Genomic DNA, 13,031 nt, shown 5'->3' with positions numbered 1-13,031 from the left:
TCTGGGCAGATTCAATTTAAACACTTTTGGAAGAAGTACAGAGATAAACACTTTTGGAAGCAGTACAGAGATAAAAGTTCTGCGGGATTTGTATGACTAATTGCTCCCAAGGAGGCTTCAGTTTTGTTGGAAACACACAATTACTTGTGGTCGGCTTTGCGGGAGGGTTTGAATTGGTGATGAGAATTCACATTTGGGGTTGATGCAGAGAGTATGGAGGGAAGGATGATGACATAATTGGGTCAAAGAAAGAGATGCTTAGAGAGTTACAGATGGGAAATCATGGAAGACACGGACACAGTGGGCTTGGGTTACAGAGTTCTGCTTTTTAGTATGAATTTAAGAAATACCATTGCACCCTCTTCTTCTGGGAGATGCCTTGATAAACTTGCCTGGAATATATATGTCCCCCAAAGGTACACTGGGCATTAAAATGCCAAAACCATCCTAAGACAAAGACATGCAAGTTGGAAAAACCTTTACCTTCTCAGTGAGAACTGAATCAGTGATTCCATCACTTAGATGAAGCTAGTTATTCACAACTTCAACAAATGTAACTAGCCATCAGGTACTGGATTTTGACTATTACATCCCACCGACCTGTTCAACACAAGGTTTACAGATTGGAAGGTGAATGCTATGTGTTACTTTTTAGCCTCAAAATTCCCTTGAAGGAGCTGAAGCTTGCTAAATACCACGGCTGCTGAAAATCTGGTTGCACAGATAATTTGCTTGGATTTTGGAATTCCTCTTGACTTTTCTTGGTGGTTCCTATCTTGAAATATATCTTAATAAAGTATGATTGGTTGAATAATAAACCATAATTTCTCTATCATTGTTCTGCCTGAATAAGATTTCAGGGTTGAGAGGAGTCTCAAAAATCAGCTGTTTGGACCACACATTGGATGTCTGAGTCTTCTGTGCATCAAGCTGTCTGATCAATGTCTGGATACTCAACAATGTGGGGCTCAGCCAGTGTGGTCAATTGGACCCTCCACTGACTTTCCCATTGGAGAAGCTCAGATCCTTCAAATTAGCTTTATAGGTCCATATAATGTGCCCCCAGGGTCCCCTTTGTCCTCATCTCCTGGCAGCCCTGTTCAATTACTCTGCCCCCATCACACTGGCCTTTGTTCCAAACATTCCAATCATGTGCCCATCTCCAGACCTTTGTACTTTGTACTTTCTGTCCCCTCTGTCTAGAATACTCTTTCCATGATACATTTCTTTTGCCCTAGTTCTTCAGTTGCTTCCTCAACCTGTACTGGTGCTAGACTGACATTGATTTTCTGTCATTACACTAAAATTATTATTCTACTGATTTTTGACTTGCATTGTAGCTCTTGAGACATCAGCTAGTTGTTGTTCCTTTGAAGGTACAGTTGGCCCTTCCTATCTATGGATTCCACATCTGAGGATTCAACCAACTTTGGATTGAAAATATTTGAAAAACAATCCAGAAAGTTCTGAAAAGCAAAACTTGAATTTGCCACAAGCCAGCAACTATTTATATAGCATCTACATCGTATTTACAGCTATTTACATAGCCTTCACATTGTATTAGGCATTATAAGTAATCTAGGAATTGTGCATAGGTTATATGCAAATACTACACCATTTTACATAAGGGACTTGAGCATCCATGGATTTTGGTATTTGCGGGGTGGTTCTGGAACCAGTCCTCCTTGGATACTGAGAGACAACTGTAATCTGTCTTTTCATTCTGGCTGCTTTTAAGACCTTTTGTCTCTGGTGTTCTCTAGTGTCTCTGTGATATGTCAGGAGGTCTTTCGATGAATTTGTTTGGGATTTGTTAGATCTTCTGAATCTTTGGATTGGTGTCTTTCATCAATTCTAGGAAATGCCCAGCCATTCTCTTCATTTGCTGCCTCTGATCCAGTCTCTTTTCTCATGGGAATCTGATTAGATTCGTTAGACATCTTCAACATCCTCATGTCTTTTAATATCTCCTTCAGTTTTCCATCTGTGTCTTTCTCTGCTTCATTCTCAATAATTTCTTTAGTTCTGTCTTCAAGATGTATCTTCATTGGTGTCTAGTCTGCTAATAAATATATCTGTTGCATTTTAAATGTCACTTATCTTACATGCTTTTATTTCCAAAAGCTCTATTTATTTTAAAAAACCTGTTTATTTTTTAACAGTTTCTTGTTTCATATTCATCTTATCAGTTGCTACTTTTATTTCTTTATATTCATCTTATCAATTGCTACTTTTATTTCTTTAAACATAATTGTGTTATGTTTTGTGTTTTATAATTCTAATATTTGAAATCTTTGCTGATCTTTTTGTATGTGTGGTTTCCGCTGGTTCTTCCTCCCGTATATCTGTGATTTTTAAGTGTGAATTCAGTTTTTTTAAAACTTATATGTGGGGCTTCTTTGAGGTCTAGATTGAAGGTGGGTTCCTCCAGAGAATTTGTTTGCTGCTATCAGATTTCTTGGTGATCCCACCAACCTGGGAGCACCCTAAAATACAATTTTGTCTTGAGGTTTGCCAGGCCACCAGGCACTGTGAATTTGCACTGCAGGTTCTATGTGAGAGCTAGATCTTGATGACAGATTTTTAGCAGAGGTTGTTTCCTCCACGTAGTCATGAGGTTTGAGAAGTCAGATTTGTTTGCAGTCCCTGGGAGGCAGCCATACTGCTTGTTATGTGGTTGATGCTGTGAAAATTCACGTCATTTTTCAAGATACTTTATTCAAGATACCTTATTGTTTCCGTCAGAAAAATTTCATAATGTTACCAAACCAAACTTGGGTCCGCTTGCCGGCACACAGTAAAGCCAATCTACTGACACCGGGTTGTGGTGAAGGAAAGTACAGTGTTTATTTCAGGGCACGAAGCTAGGAGAATGGGCAGCTCATGCTCAGAAGACCCAAACTCCCCAATGGCTTTCAAGAAAGGGGTTTTAAAGGCAGTGTGAGGGAGGGGCTGCAAGGTACGGGATCAGCTCATGCACAGTTCGAAGTGGGTGGAGACCTTATCTGGGTGATGACATCCCCTGTCACAGAGAGCTTGGAGTTTTTTGCACTGTCTCAGTGTCTGGAGTTCAGAGTGGTTTGGCAAAACTGTCTGATAGAGTCAGAGATGTCTGTTATGGAGGAAAATCTTTGTATCATTCTAGGAAAATGATTTCTATCAGTTGCTTTTTCAAAGAGAGATTAGGCCAGACTGTTCTAAAAAAATTACTGCTCTAAAGTTTATTTGATCATTACTCAATATATTGCATTCAATTTGTTAATTGAAATTCTAGAGATTATCATATTAAGTCAGAGAGAGAGAGAGACAAATATCATATGATATCACTTACATGTAGAATCTTTAAAAAATGACACAAACTTATTTGCAAAACAGAAACAGACTCTCAGATATAGAAAATAAACTTATGGTTACCAAAGGGGAAAAGGTGGGGAGTGTAGATTAGGAGGCTGGGATTAACTGCACACTACTATATATAAGATAGATAAACAACAAGGACCTACTGTATAGTACAGGGAACTCTACTCAATATCCTGTAATAACCTATATGGGAAAAGAATCTGAAAAAGAATATATATATATGTATAACGGAATCACTTTGCTGTACACCTGAAACTAACAAACATTGTAAATCAACTATACTTCAATTAAAAATAAGTTTAAAAAATACAGTTTTGTTCATGAATATGTAATAAAAATACCCATGTGTATTTGGAAATTTCATTAAGTTTGCTGGATGTTTTGGAACAGGTTTTTGGGAAGATAATTGTTCTGAGATGTTGAAGGAGTGATAGAGTGGTATGGTGAGGGACATACAGCATGAAACAAACTCATTATATTCACTGACTCCTGAATTATTCTCGAGATACTGAAACAAAGCAGTTTGGAACAACAGTGTACGTCATGTTCTAGTTTGCGTGGTGCTGGCCTCTGAAGGCTCCTTGGAGCGCCCGGCTTCCCAGCTCTGCCAGGTGCCTTCATTTCTGAGGTTGGCACATGGAGAGCCTCTTTCTGTCCCTCACACATCTCATTATACAAACCCTTGCTGTCAGCCGTTCTGACTGTACAGCTTTTATTTAGGATGTAGACAAAAAGTGTGACCTTCGCTTAGTAATTGTTGAGCAATCCAAAATATTTGCAACCCTCTTATCTATTTTACATTTTGTAAATAATTCGGCTGTTGAATTTTACAGAGTACATAATATAACTGCCCTCCTGGGACATAACACTAGTCTGTGGTAAGCATTATGATCAGCACTGAAATACACATTTTTAATCCATTTAGCAGACGATCAGATCACTAGGTTCTTTTCGAATATTCAGGTGGGCTGAGGAGAAAAAAGATAACGTTATGTCCCAAGAGGCTTGTAATGCGTGGCCATCTCTAGTCCCTGGTATTGCTCAGGAAATACCTGCTGGATGGGAAGAGTGTTGAACGGCGTAGCTGGTCAAGGTGGTACCCAGCGGGCTTTCAGCTGACCGCTCCCCACCTGTTAGGGATGTGCTTGCTGTTGCAGATCCAGGAAATGACCTTCAGGGCAGCCTGTGATGCCCATGCGTGGTTGCTGTAGTTTGTCAGGCCCCCTGTGGGGCACACACGGGGCCACAGAAAGCTTGCTCTGATTTACTGGCACATGGACAAGTGGGGTCCCCAGGTACTTGTGGTGGGCTGAATCACAGCCCTCCATGCTTGCCTGTTGTGGGGGGCCAAGGGGACAATACACGTGTTCCCCGAGGAGTTGGACACCAGACGCGTTATCATCAGCATGGCTGTCATCCCTTCTTAGTGACTCGACAACATCTTGACTTGAGGAACGTGTCTTTTCCCCCCTCTTGAGAATCTAGCTCAACACAAGAGATGCTGTTAAACTTCACAGTAGGTACCATTTATGTGGCTCTTCCTACGTGCTAGTCTTTTTGTCAATTAATTGTTAATTGTCACCAGCACCAATGAGACAGATGAAATATTGAAGCTTGGAGAGATGAACTAACGTGTAAACTAAGAAGGGGACAGGACTGAGGTTCATGCTCAGGTCTTTTTCACACTGAATATGGTGCTTCCTTATCCACTATGCTCTCCTGCCATCTAAAAAGAGAAGTGCCTACATTAAGGTAAGGAGCTGTCACATTTGTCTGAAACAATACTTTTTTCTAAATAGGGGCTCATTATTACTCCTAGTCCAACAACCCGGTACGTGGGCCTCTCACTATTGTGGCCTCTCCCGCTGCGGAGCACAGGCTCCGGACGCGCAGGCTCAGCGGCCATGGCTCGCAGGCCCAGCCGCTCCGCAGCATGTGGGATCTTCCCGAACCGGGGCACGAACCCGCGTCCCCTGCATCGGCAGACGGACTCTCAACCACTGTGCCACCAGGGAAGCCCCACAACCCGTAATTTTACTGTTGCTAATGGTTTTCAATATCTCCTCTAATTATCTTTATTACTTCTCTGAAAACTGAGGCCTTAATTCATTGGCAGTTTGTCAGAATTGCCCTTTAACTTTTCAGTGATCAACAGTAGCACTCAGGGTCTTTCATCAGCTTGTGGTGATGAATGGAGCTCGCTCGCTCTCTGTCTCGCTCTCTCTCTCTCTCTCTCTCCTTCTCCCTCCCCATCCCTGCCCCCTAGCAAGGTCAATGTCTAATTCCCTTAGGATCCTCGAGCACACCAGGCAGCATTCTTAGTTTACACATCATTGTATTTCCAGGATTTTTCTCTGTCTTCCTAGTGAGTGATATTGATTTTTGGCTTCATTAATTCTTCCCATCACTGCGAAATTTTCTTCTTCCTTTGTGATCAGCATCTCTTTTAAAGTATTCAGTAGGCTTATTGAGATTTGTCGATTTTTCATTCTTGATTTATTTCTTATTATTTTTCTTTTAATTATAAGGCTTACTATATTTTGCTCCTTCCCTGGGTATTATTTTGGCTGTTTTCCCGTCCCTTTTGCCCCAGTTCTGTCCCAGGCTGTCTGGAGTCTGGGTTGGGCTGTGGTGGAGCAGGGCCCATCAGTGCCTGGACTCGGTGTAATCACTCAGGGTCTGCCCCTCATTCCCTTCCTATCCGCCCCTGCCCCCTTGCCAGCACCAAGCAAGGCTTTTCCCTGGGGCCCACAGATCGGCCAGGAAACGGAAAGCAGTACCCCCAGCATCGGGTACGGGTGGCCTCTGTGGCCCCTGATCTTTCCTAATGGAGTAGGTAGTGGGTTCCATTCATGGCTGGGCACCTGGGCTTCAATTCAGGTGTCTGGTACCTATTACCTCAAACCTCACACCCACCCTGCAAGGTTCATTACTCTCTGTGCTTGACGGTCAAGGAAACTGCTGCTCTGAGAGGTTAAGAATCTTGCCAAGGAGCACACAGCTTGTCAGCGGATGCTCTGAGATTCCAGCCCTGTCTGCGTGACTCCAAAACCTGCATTGTTTCCACCGCGGTACATCCCTTCTGTCCAAATGAACTTGGTACTTGAATGCTGTGTACAGTTTTTGTTATCTTCCTTCAGATTAGCGCCTCCGTGTCCTAATTAGAAGATGTCTTAGTTTGTATATTAGTACTATTGCATCATGCTCCCTATTTGATTCATTAATAATCTCAGTACATCGTTTCCCTTGTTCACTGTGTTAGAATCAAGTACCTGGTGAATCCCGTTTCCCAGCCTCCCGCACTGTGAGGGCAGGCCTAAAGTAATACCACGTGTTGCCCTGACCATCTAATATCAGTAATATCAAAATCAAGGTTACTGATTATTTTCCTTTTAATGAATTAAACTTTGATGCTTAAAGGAGTTTTACATGGATTCTTTCATTTTATCGGTGCTGGCTTTTTAACTCTTAGACCCGTGTCTTGCCTAAACAGAGCATTCTGCTGATGTGTACGTGGGAATATTATTAATATTGGGCTGAGTGCAGGCTAGGATAAGACCTTGATAAATTTAGGGTATGTCTCAGTTCCATAAGATTCTTATAATGAGTTTTAACCTACAGTGAAAGTTTTAGATTAGATGCCTGAGGTACTTTTTAGTTTTGTAATTCTGGTTTCCAGTACGTTTTGGCTTGGTGAGTATCAATATTGCCTTTCTTACTATCTTTTCTTGAGGGGTTGAGGAAAGTCTTTAAAGTGTATATTTTGTGAGTAGGAAGTTAACATATATTAATTGGGGAAAATGTAGAAAATGCAGTGATATATAAAGAATAAAATATTAACCACCTATAATCTCACTTTCTCACTTTCTTTTGGCCACTTCAGGATTTTGTTCCAGTCCTTGTGTGTGTGTGTGTGTGTGTGTGTTTTATCAGACCTGAGATCACAACACATGCACAATTTTTTATTCTCCTTTCTCATTTAAAGTAGATCATAATAAATTCTCCATCATTAAAAACTCTTCATGAGCACTATTTTAATGGCAAGATAATATTTCATAGTATGTATATGTCATCACTTACTAACCATTCCCCAGTGGTAGGCATTTAAATTGTTCCTAATTTTATGAATAATGCTCCCATGTACACTTTAGTGCATCTGCTTTGTCCAGATTTATGACTGCTCTGTTTAGATTGAGTTTTTTTGAAGTGAAATTAACAGGACAAAAAATATGATCACTTTAAAGGTACTTGATGTATAATGCTTGCCAAATTATTTCCCAGAGTTAGCAGATATAAGCTATTTTATATGGGATGGATAAACAACAAGGTCTTACCGTACAGTATAGCACAGGGAACTATATTCAGTGTCCTGTGATAAACCATAATGGAAAAGAATATTAAAAAAGAGATTGTATATATAACTAAATCACTTTGCTGTACAGCAGAAATTAACACAACATTGTAAATCAACTACTCCTCAATAAAAAAAAATCGAACAGTAGAAAAAACCAAAATTATTTCCCAGTGTGAATTTCCATCCAGCCAGCAGTGGGTGGGAGCCTGGACTCATTACCCCCATCAGACATTGTGTGCTGACCTGGCTAATTTGAGAAGCAAAAACTAATGGTGTTTCAATTTGCATTTCTTTGATTATCAGCAAAGTTAAACATTTTAAATCTGTATATAAACTTTTCTACTCTTTAAAAAAAATACTTTTTAAACTGTTGAAGTCTAGAATATTCCTAACAGTTTATAAGGGATCTTTATGTATTAAGGCTATGGACCCTTTCTCCATTATATTTGTTGAAAATATTTTCCTAATTAGTTGTTGGCTTTTAGTTTTTTGATGTTTTAGATGCATTTAATTTATTATTTTTTATTTATAATGTTAACTTGCCATATAATTTATAATATATTGTAGAACATATAATTTACTATATAAAAATAAATTTATTAATTTAATTTACTAATTTTATTTATTTTTGGCTGCATTGGGTCTTCGTTGCTGTGCGTGGGCTTTCTCTAGTTGCTTCAAGCGGGGGCTACTCTTTGTTGTGGTTCACGGGCTTCTCACTGCGGTGGCTTCTGTTGTTGCAGCCCACGGGCTTCAGTAGTTGTGGCTCACAGGCTCAGTATTTGGGGTGCACGGGTTTAGTTGTTCTGCCGCATGTGGGATCTTCCCAGACCAGGGCTCGAACCCGTGTCCCCTGCATCGGCAGGCAGATTCTTAACCACTGTGCCACCAGGGAAGTCCTTAATTTACTAATTTTAATGTTTAAGTAGTCAATTTTATATTTTATGTGCGTGTGATTTCTGTCATAGTTTTAGAAAGTCTTTCACCATACAGAAAGGAGATAATACATTTAACTGTTTTTTCAGAGCTCCTCTAATGGAATTTTCAAACTTTGTGATTTACTTGGAATTTATTTTGGAGTATATATTTCTAACTTGATTTCCTCCAATAGGTAATCAGTTGACCCAGCAGTTATTTTGTTGAATAAGCCATTGTGTCACCACAGAATTTTTCAGCACTAAATCATGTATTCATGTTTTGTATCTCTTAGAGTCTGTTTCTATGACATTTTGTTTTATTGATCTGTTTCTTATTTACAGTAAAAATTATACTTAAAAAATTTATTTTATTGAAGTATACTTGAATAACAAAGTTGTATTAATTTCTGCTGTATAACATAGTGATTCAGTTATACATATATGTACATTCTTTTTCATATTCTTTTCCATTATGGTTTATCACAGGATATTGAATATAGTTCCCTGTGCTATACAGTAGGACCTTGTTGTTTATCCATTCTCTATGTAATAGTTTGCATCTGCTAATCCCAAATTCCCACTCCAACCCTCTCCCACCCCCCTCCCCCTTGGCAACCACAAGTCTGTTCTCTTTGTCAGTGAGTCTGTTTCTGTTTCGTAGATAAGTTCATTTGTGTCATATTTTAGATTCCACATATAAGTGATATCATATGATATTTGTCTTTCTCTTTCTGACTTATTTCCCTTAGTATAGTAATCTCTAGTTGCATCCACGTTGCTGCAAATGGCATTATTTCATTCTTTTTTTATAGCTGAGTAGTATTCCATTATATATATGTACCACATCTTCTTTATCCATTCCTCTGTCAATGGACATTTAGGTTGCTTCCATGTCTTGGCTATTGTGAATAGTGTTGCTGTGAACATAGGGGTGCATGTATTTTTTTGAATTATAGTTTTGTCCGGATATATGCCCAGGAGTGGAATTATAGGATCATATGGCCACTCTATTTTTAGTCGAAAATTATGCTTTTAATTACTGTAGATTTATAATATGTTTTATTATTTGAGAGGTTGTATTTCTCCTTCTTACAATTATTTTCCAGAATTTACTTATTTTAACCTTTTAATTAAAAAAAAATATAAGTCAAAGAATCATTTTGCCAAATTCTTTATCCTCTATCTCCCTTGACCTCCCCACTTCCACCCTAGAGCAAAAACAGACAAAATGAAAAGCAAAAGGAAACACAAACAGCCCTGGGATTTATAATTGGAATTATGTAGAACTAATAAAATGATTTAGGCAGAACTGAGCTCTTTTAGTGCCTATCTAGAAAGGCACTTTCCTTTTAAACATAAGCTTCTCATTTTTCTGTATTTTGCTTAATCTACAACTTTATCATCTCAGAGATGGTTATCATGCGTCTCTGTTTGCGCACCAAAGATGGTGTAAGGCAGAACTGTGTGACTACAGCCTGAAAATGGATAAAGGTGGCCAAAGGCTGCCCACCCATGGCTCTCAAGCTGGCATGGTTTTTACACTTTTAAAAGCTTGTAAAATCAGGGACCTCCCTGATGGTCCAGTGGTTAAGACTCTGCACTTCCACTGCAGGGGGCGCAGGTTCGATCCCTGGTTGGGGAACTAAGATCCTGCATGCCGCATGGCATGGCAAAAAAAAAAAAAAAAAAAAAGCTTGTAAAATCAAAGAAGAATATTTGACAGAGACCTTTTGTGGCCCACAAAGCCAAAAATATTTACTGTCTGGCTCTTTACAGATAAAGTTTGCCGAGGGCATCTGTAGCAAACCACCGGCACACAGACAGGTATGCGGAAGGCTTTTGCTTGTTTGTTTAATGCATTTAAGGTAATCTTAGTTGAGTATATGAGTGAATGACCACAGGTTTTGTTTCTTTCTTCCTTTGTTTTCTCCCTACTTTTCAAAATGTTTTTATACATTTTAAAAAGTGCCTTGAGTGTTGTGAAATTTTTTGTAAAGTACTTCTCTTTGAAGGCTCATTTCTGCTTGTAGAAACATCTTTTTTTTATGACCTGTGTCCTGAAGCAGGGCTGGTGTGGTCAGCAGCTGTCCACACAGACATGTCTGCAGGGCTCCAAGCAGACTCCCAAGGTCTGCCCCATGCTCCAAACCCTACCAGCAGTGCTATTTCATATACTTCTTCTTAACTAGAGTAACGCATTTTGTTAACCTGATGTGATCCAATTAACTTCCATCTACAGTCGACCTTCCATATCCATGGGTTCTGCATCTGAGGGTTCAACCAACTGCAGATCAAAACTATTTGAGAAAAAAAGTCCCAGAAAGTTCCAAACAGCAAAACTTGAATTTGCTGTGTGCCAGAAACTATTTATATAGCATTTACATTGTATTTATAACTACTTACATAGCGTTTACAATGTATTAGGTATTAGAAGTAATCTGGACGTGATTTAAAGTATAGGAGAGGATGTGTATAGGTTATATGCAAATACTACATCATTTTACATAAGGGACTTGAGCATCCCTGGATTTTGGTATCCATGAGGGTTCCAGAACCAATCCCTTGCAGATACTGAAGGATGACATCACTGGAGAAGGCTCAGACGCCCCCGGGGATTGGACAGGAGTGTGGGTCTAGGAGCTCAGGCAAGGAAATAGCCCTGCGGAGGCTGCGGGTGTCCTGAAGGAGCTTGAAGACTTTTGTAAGGTCTTGGGAGGAGACTTGAGGATGTGAGATGGTTGGTAGGAGACAGACGGGGTCAACAGGTCGCTGTTACTGGTAACATGAGCAAATTCCATGTCCTGAGAGACCTGGAAACCCCAAGGAAAGAAAGACTTAAGACAGATGAGTTAGAATAATAACATAAGTTCTGCCTCTGTTCCAGAAGTTTCCATTGTTGCTGAAGAAAGGGACAGGGGACCAGTGAGACCTGGTTTCATGGTTTGAGCAGCCTGAGTCTCACGGCTGGGACCAAATTTAGGGTTTGTCTCCTGTGTCTTGGAAAATATGATTGCTCAGGCATTGAATCCAGCCTTTTGGATAATCTGAAAGGAAAAACGACCAACCTTTAAGTGTTAAGCTCCTGAGTTTACTGTCTGAAATATTGAAGGTGTTTGCTAGATGTTTCATAATCTTTTTTTTCCTCCAAATGTAGCATTATTCAAGAGTAGTGGAAGGCCCTGCCGAGTTTGGTTAATAGAACTTACAGCAGGCAAGTCAGGCAAAGACCAAATTTCATGCAAAAACTTCTAAAGCAAAATTGTTGGAAATTTAAATTAGATTTGAGTGTGACTGATCACTACTGAGAAATGCAGTAGTGCCTCCCTGTTAAATTCTACAGGAGTCTGCCTGCAATTAATAGTGCTGTTTGTTGATGCCATGGGGGACCAATTTTGAGTTTTGAGTGCAAGTATATCAGATATAATCATTTTCTCTCAGTAAATGAAAACATGGCTGTATCAGGAGCTCAAAGCTCTTACTTTGAGAACGTGTCCAGCAGCAGTTGGATGTTTAGTCGGGAATATTCTAGCATCTGAACTCCAGGGAGTCTTTGGAGAATTTCCCACTCAAGAAAGTATAGTTTTGAGGATCAAGGAGAAAACAAGATTAAAATGTTGGGAGATTTATCTGGATCTATCTATCCAGCTCACATATTTCATAAAATGAGCTGATACCTGGCAAGTGCAGTAGGATACACTGTGAGATGCTAATGTAACAAGCTGTTTGTTCCCTAGAATATCCTTGAAGGAAATCAGAGCTGTATCCTTGTGGACCCTCAGTCGTTTCCATCAGGTCCTCTTCAGCAGGCAGCGTGGCTCAGTGAGTTCCGTGCAGGGCAGCGGCGCTGGGGGGAGTCAAGGCCTTGGAAGCTTCCTAGGTGGTCTCTCTAGGAAGAGACCTGTTGGGTATAATACCTCAGAGCTTTGCCAGGGCAGGGCTTCATTCTTTGCCAAGTCACTAGGACACATCTGTATATATTCATGAAAAGTGGCACCTAAACTCCCTCAGAAAGGGGTTTCTAGATGATTTTTAAAGATGTGCTTATTGGGGCGTCCGTGGTGGCGCAGTGATTGAGAGTCCGCCTGCCGATGCAGGGGACGCGGGTTCGTGCCCCGGTCTGGGAAGATCCCACATGCCGCGGAGCGGCTGGGCCCGTGAGCCATGGCCGCTGAGCCTGCGCGTCCGGAGCCTGTGCTCCGCAAAGGGAGAGGCCACAGTGGTGAGAGGCCCGCGTACCGCAAAAAAAAAAACCAAAAAAAACCCGATGTGCTTATTTCTTGTGGGGTATATTCAGCTCCCAGCAGAGTGCCTGGCACATGGTAGAGACTCAGTAAACATTAGTAGAGGGAATAAGTGGACTATAAATTAGGTGTCTTGAGATTGAACACTAGTTCTCACGT

The 13,031-nt window shown here is 40.4% G+C and overlaps 1 protein-coding gene and 1 non-coding gene across 2 annotated transcripts in view; both read left to right on the top strand.

The window, feature by feature from the left end:
• Positions 1–13,031, top strand: part of CSGALNACT1 (chondroitin sulfate N-acetylgalactosaminyltransferase 1) — a 322,489-nt gene that overhangs the window by 98,922 nt on the left and 210,536 nt on the right. The gene's annotated exons all lie outside the window — the stretch shown is intronic.
• Positions 10,201–10,273, top strand: TRNAG-UCC (transfer RNA glycine (anticodon UCC)). The gene has a single exon. It is a non-coding gene; the product is annotated as a tRNA-Gly (tRNA).

Source organism: Delphinus delphis, chromosome 21 (assembly GCF_949987515.2).
Source record: "Delphinus delphis chromosome 21, mDelDel1.2, whole genome shotgun sequence".
Lineage (NCBI taxonomy): Eukaryota > Metazoa > Chordata > Mammalia > Artiodactyla > Delphinidae > Delphinus > Delphinus delphis.
This window is presented reverse-complemented; position numbering and strand designations above follow the sequence as displayed.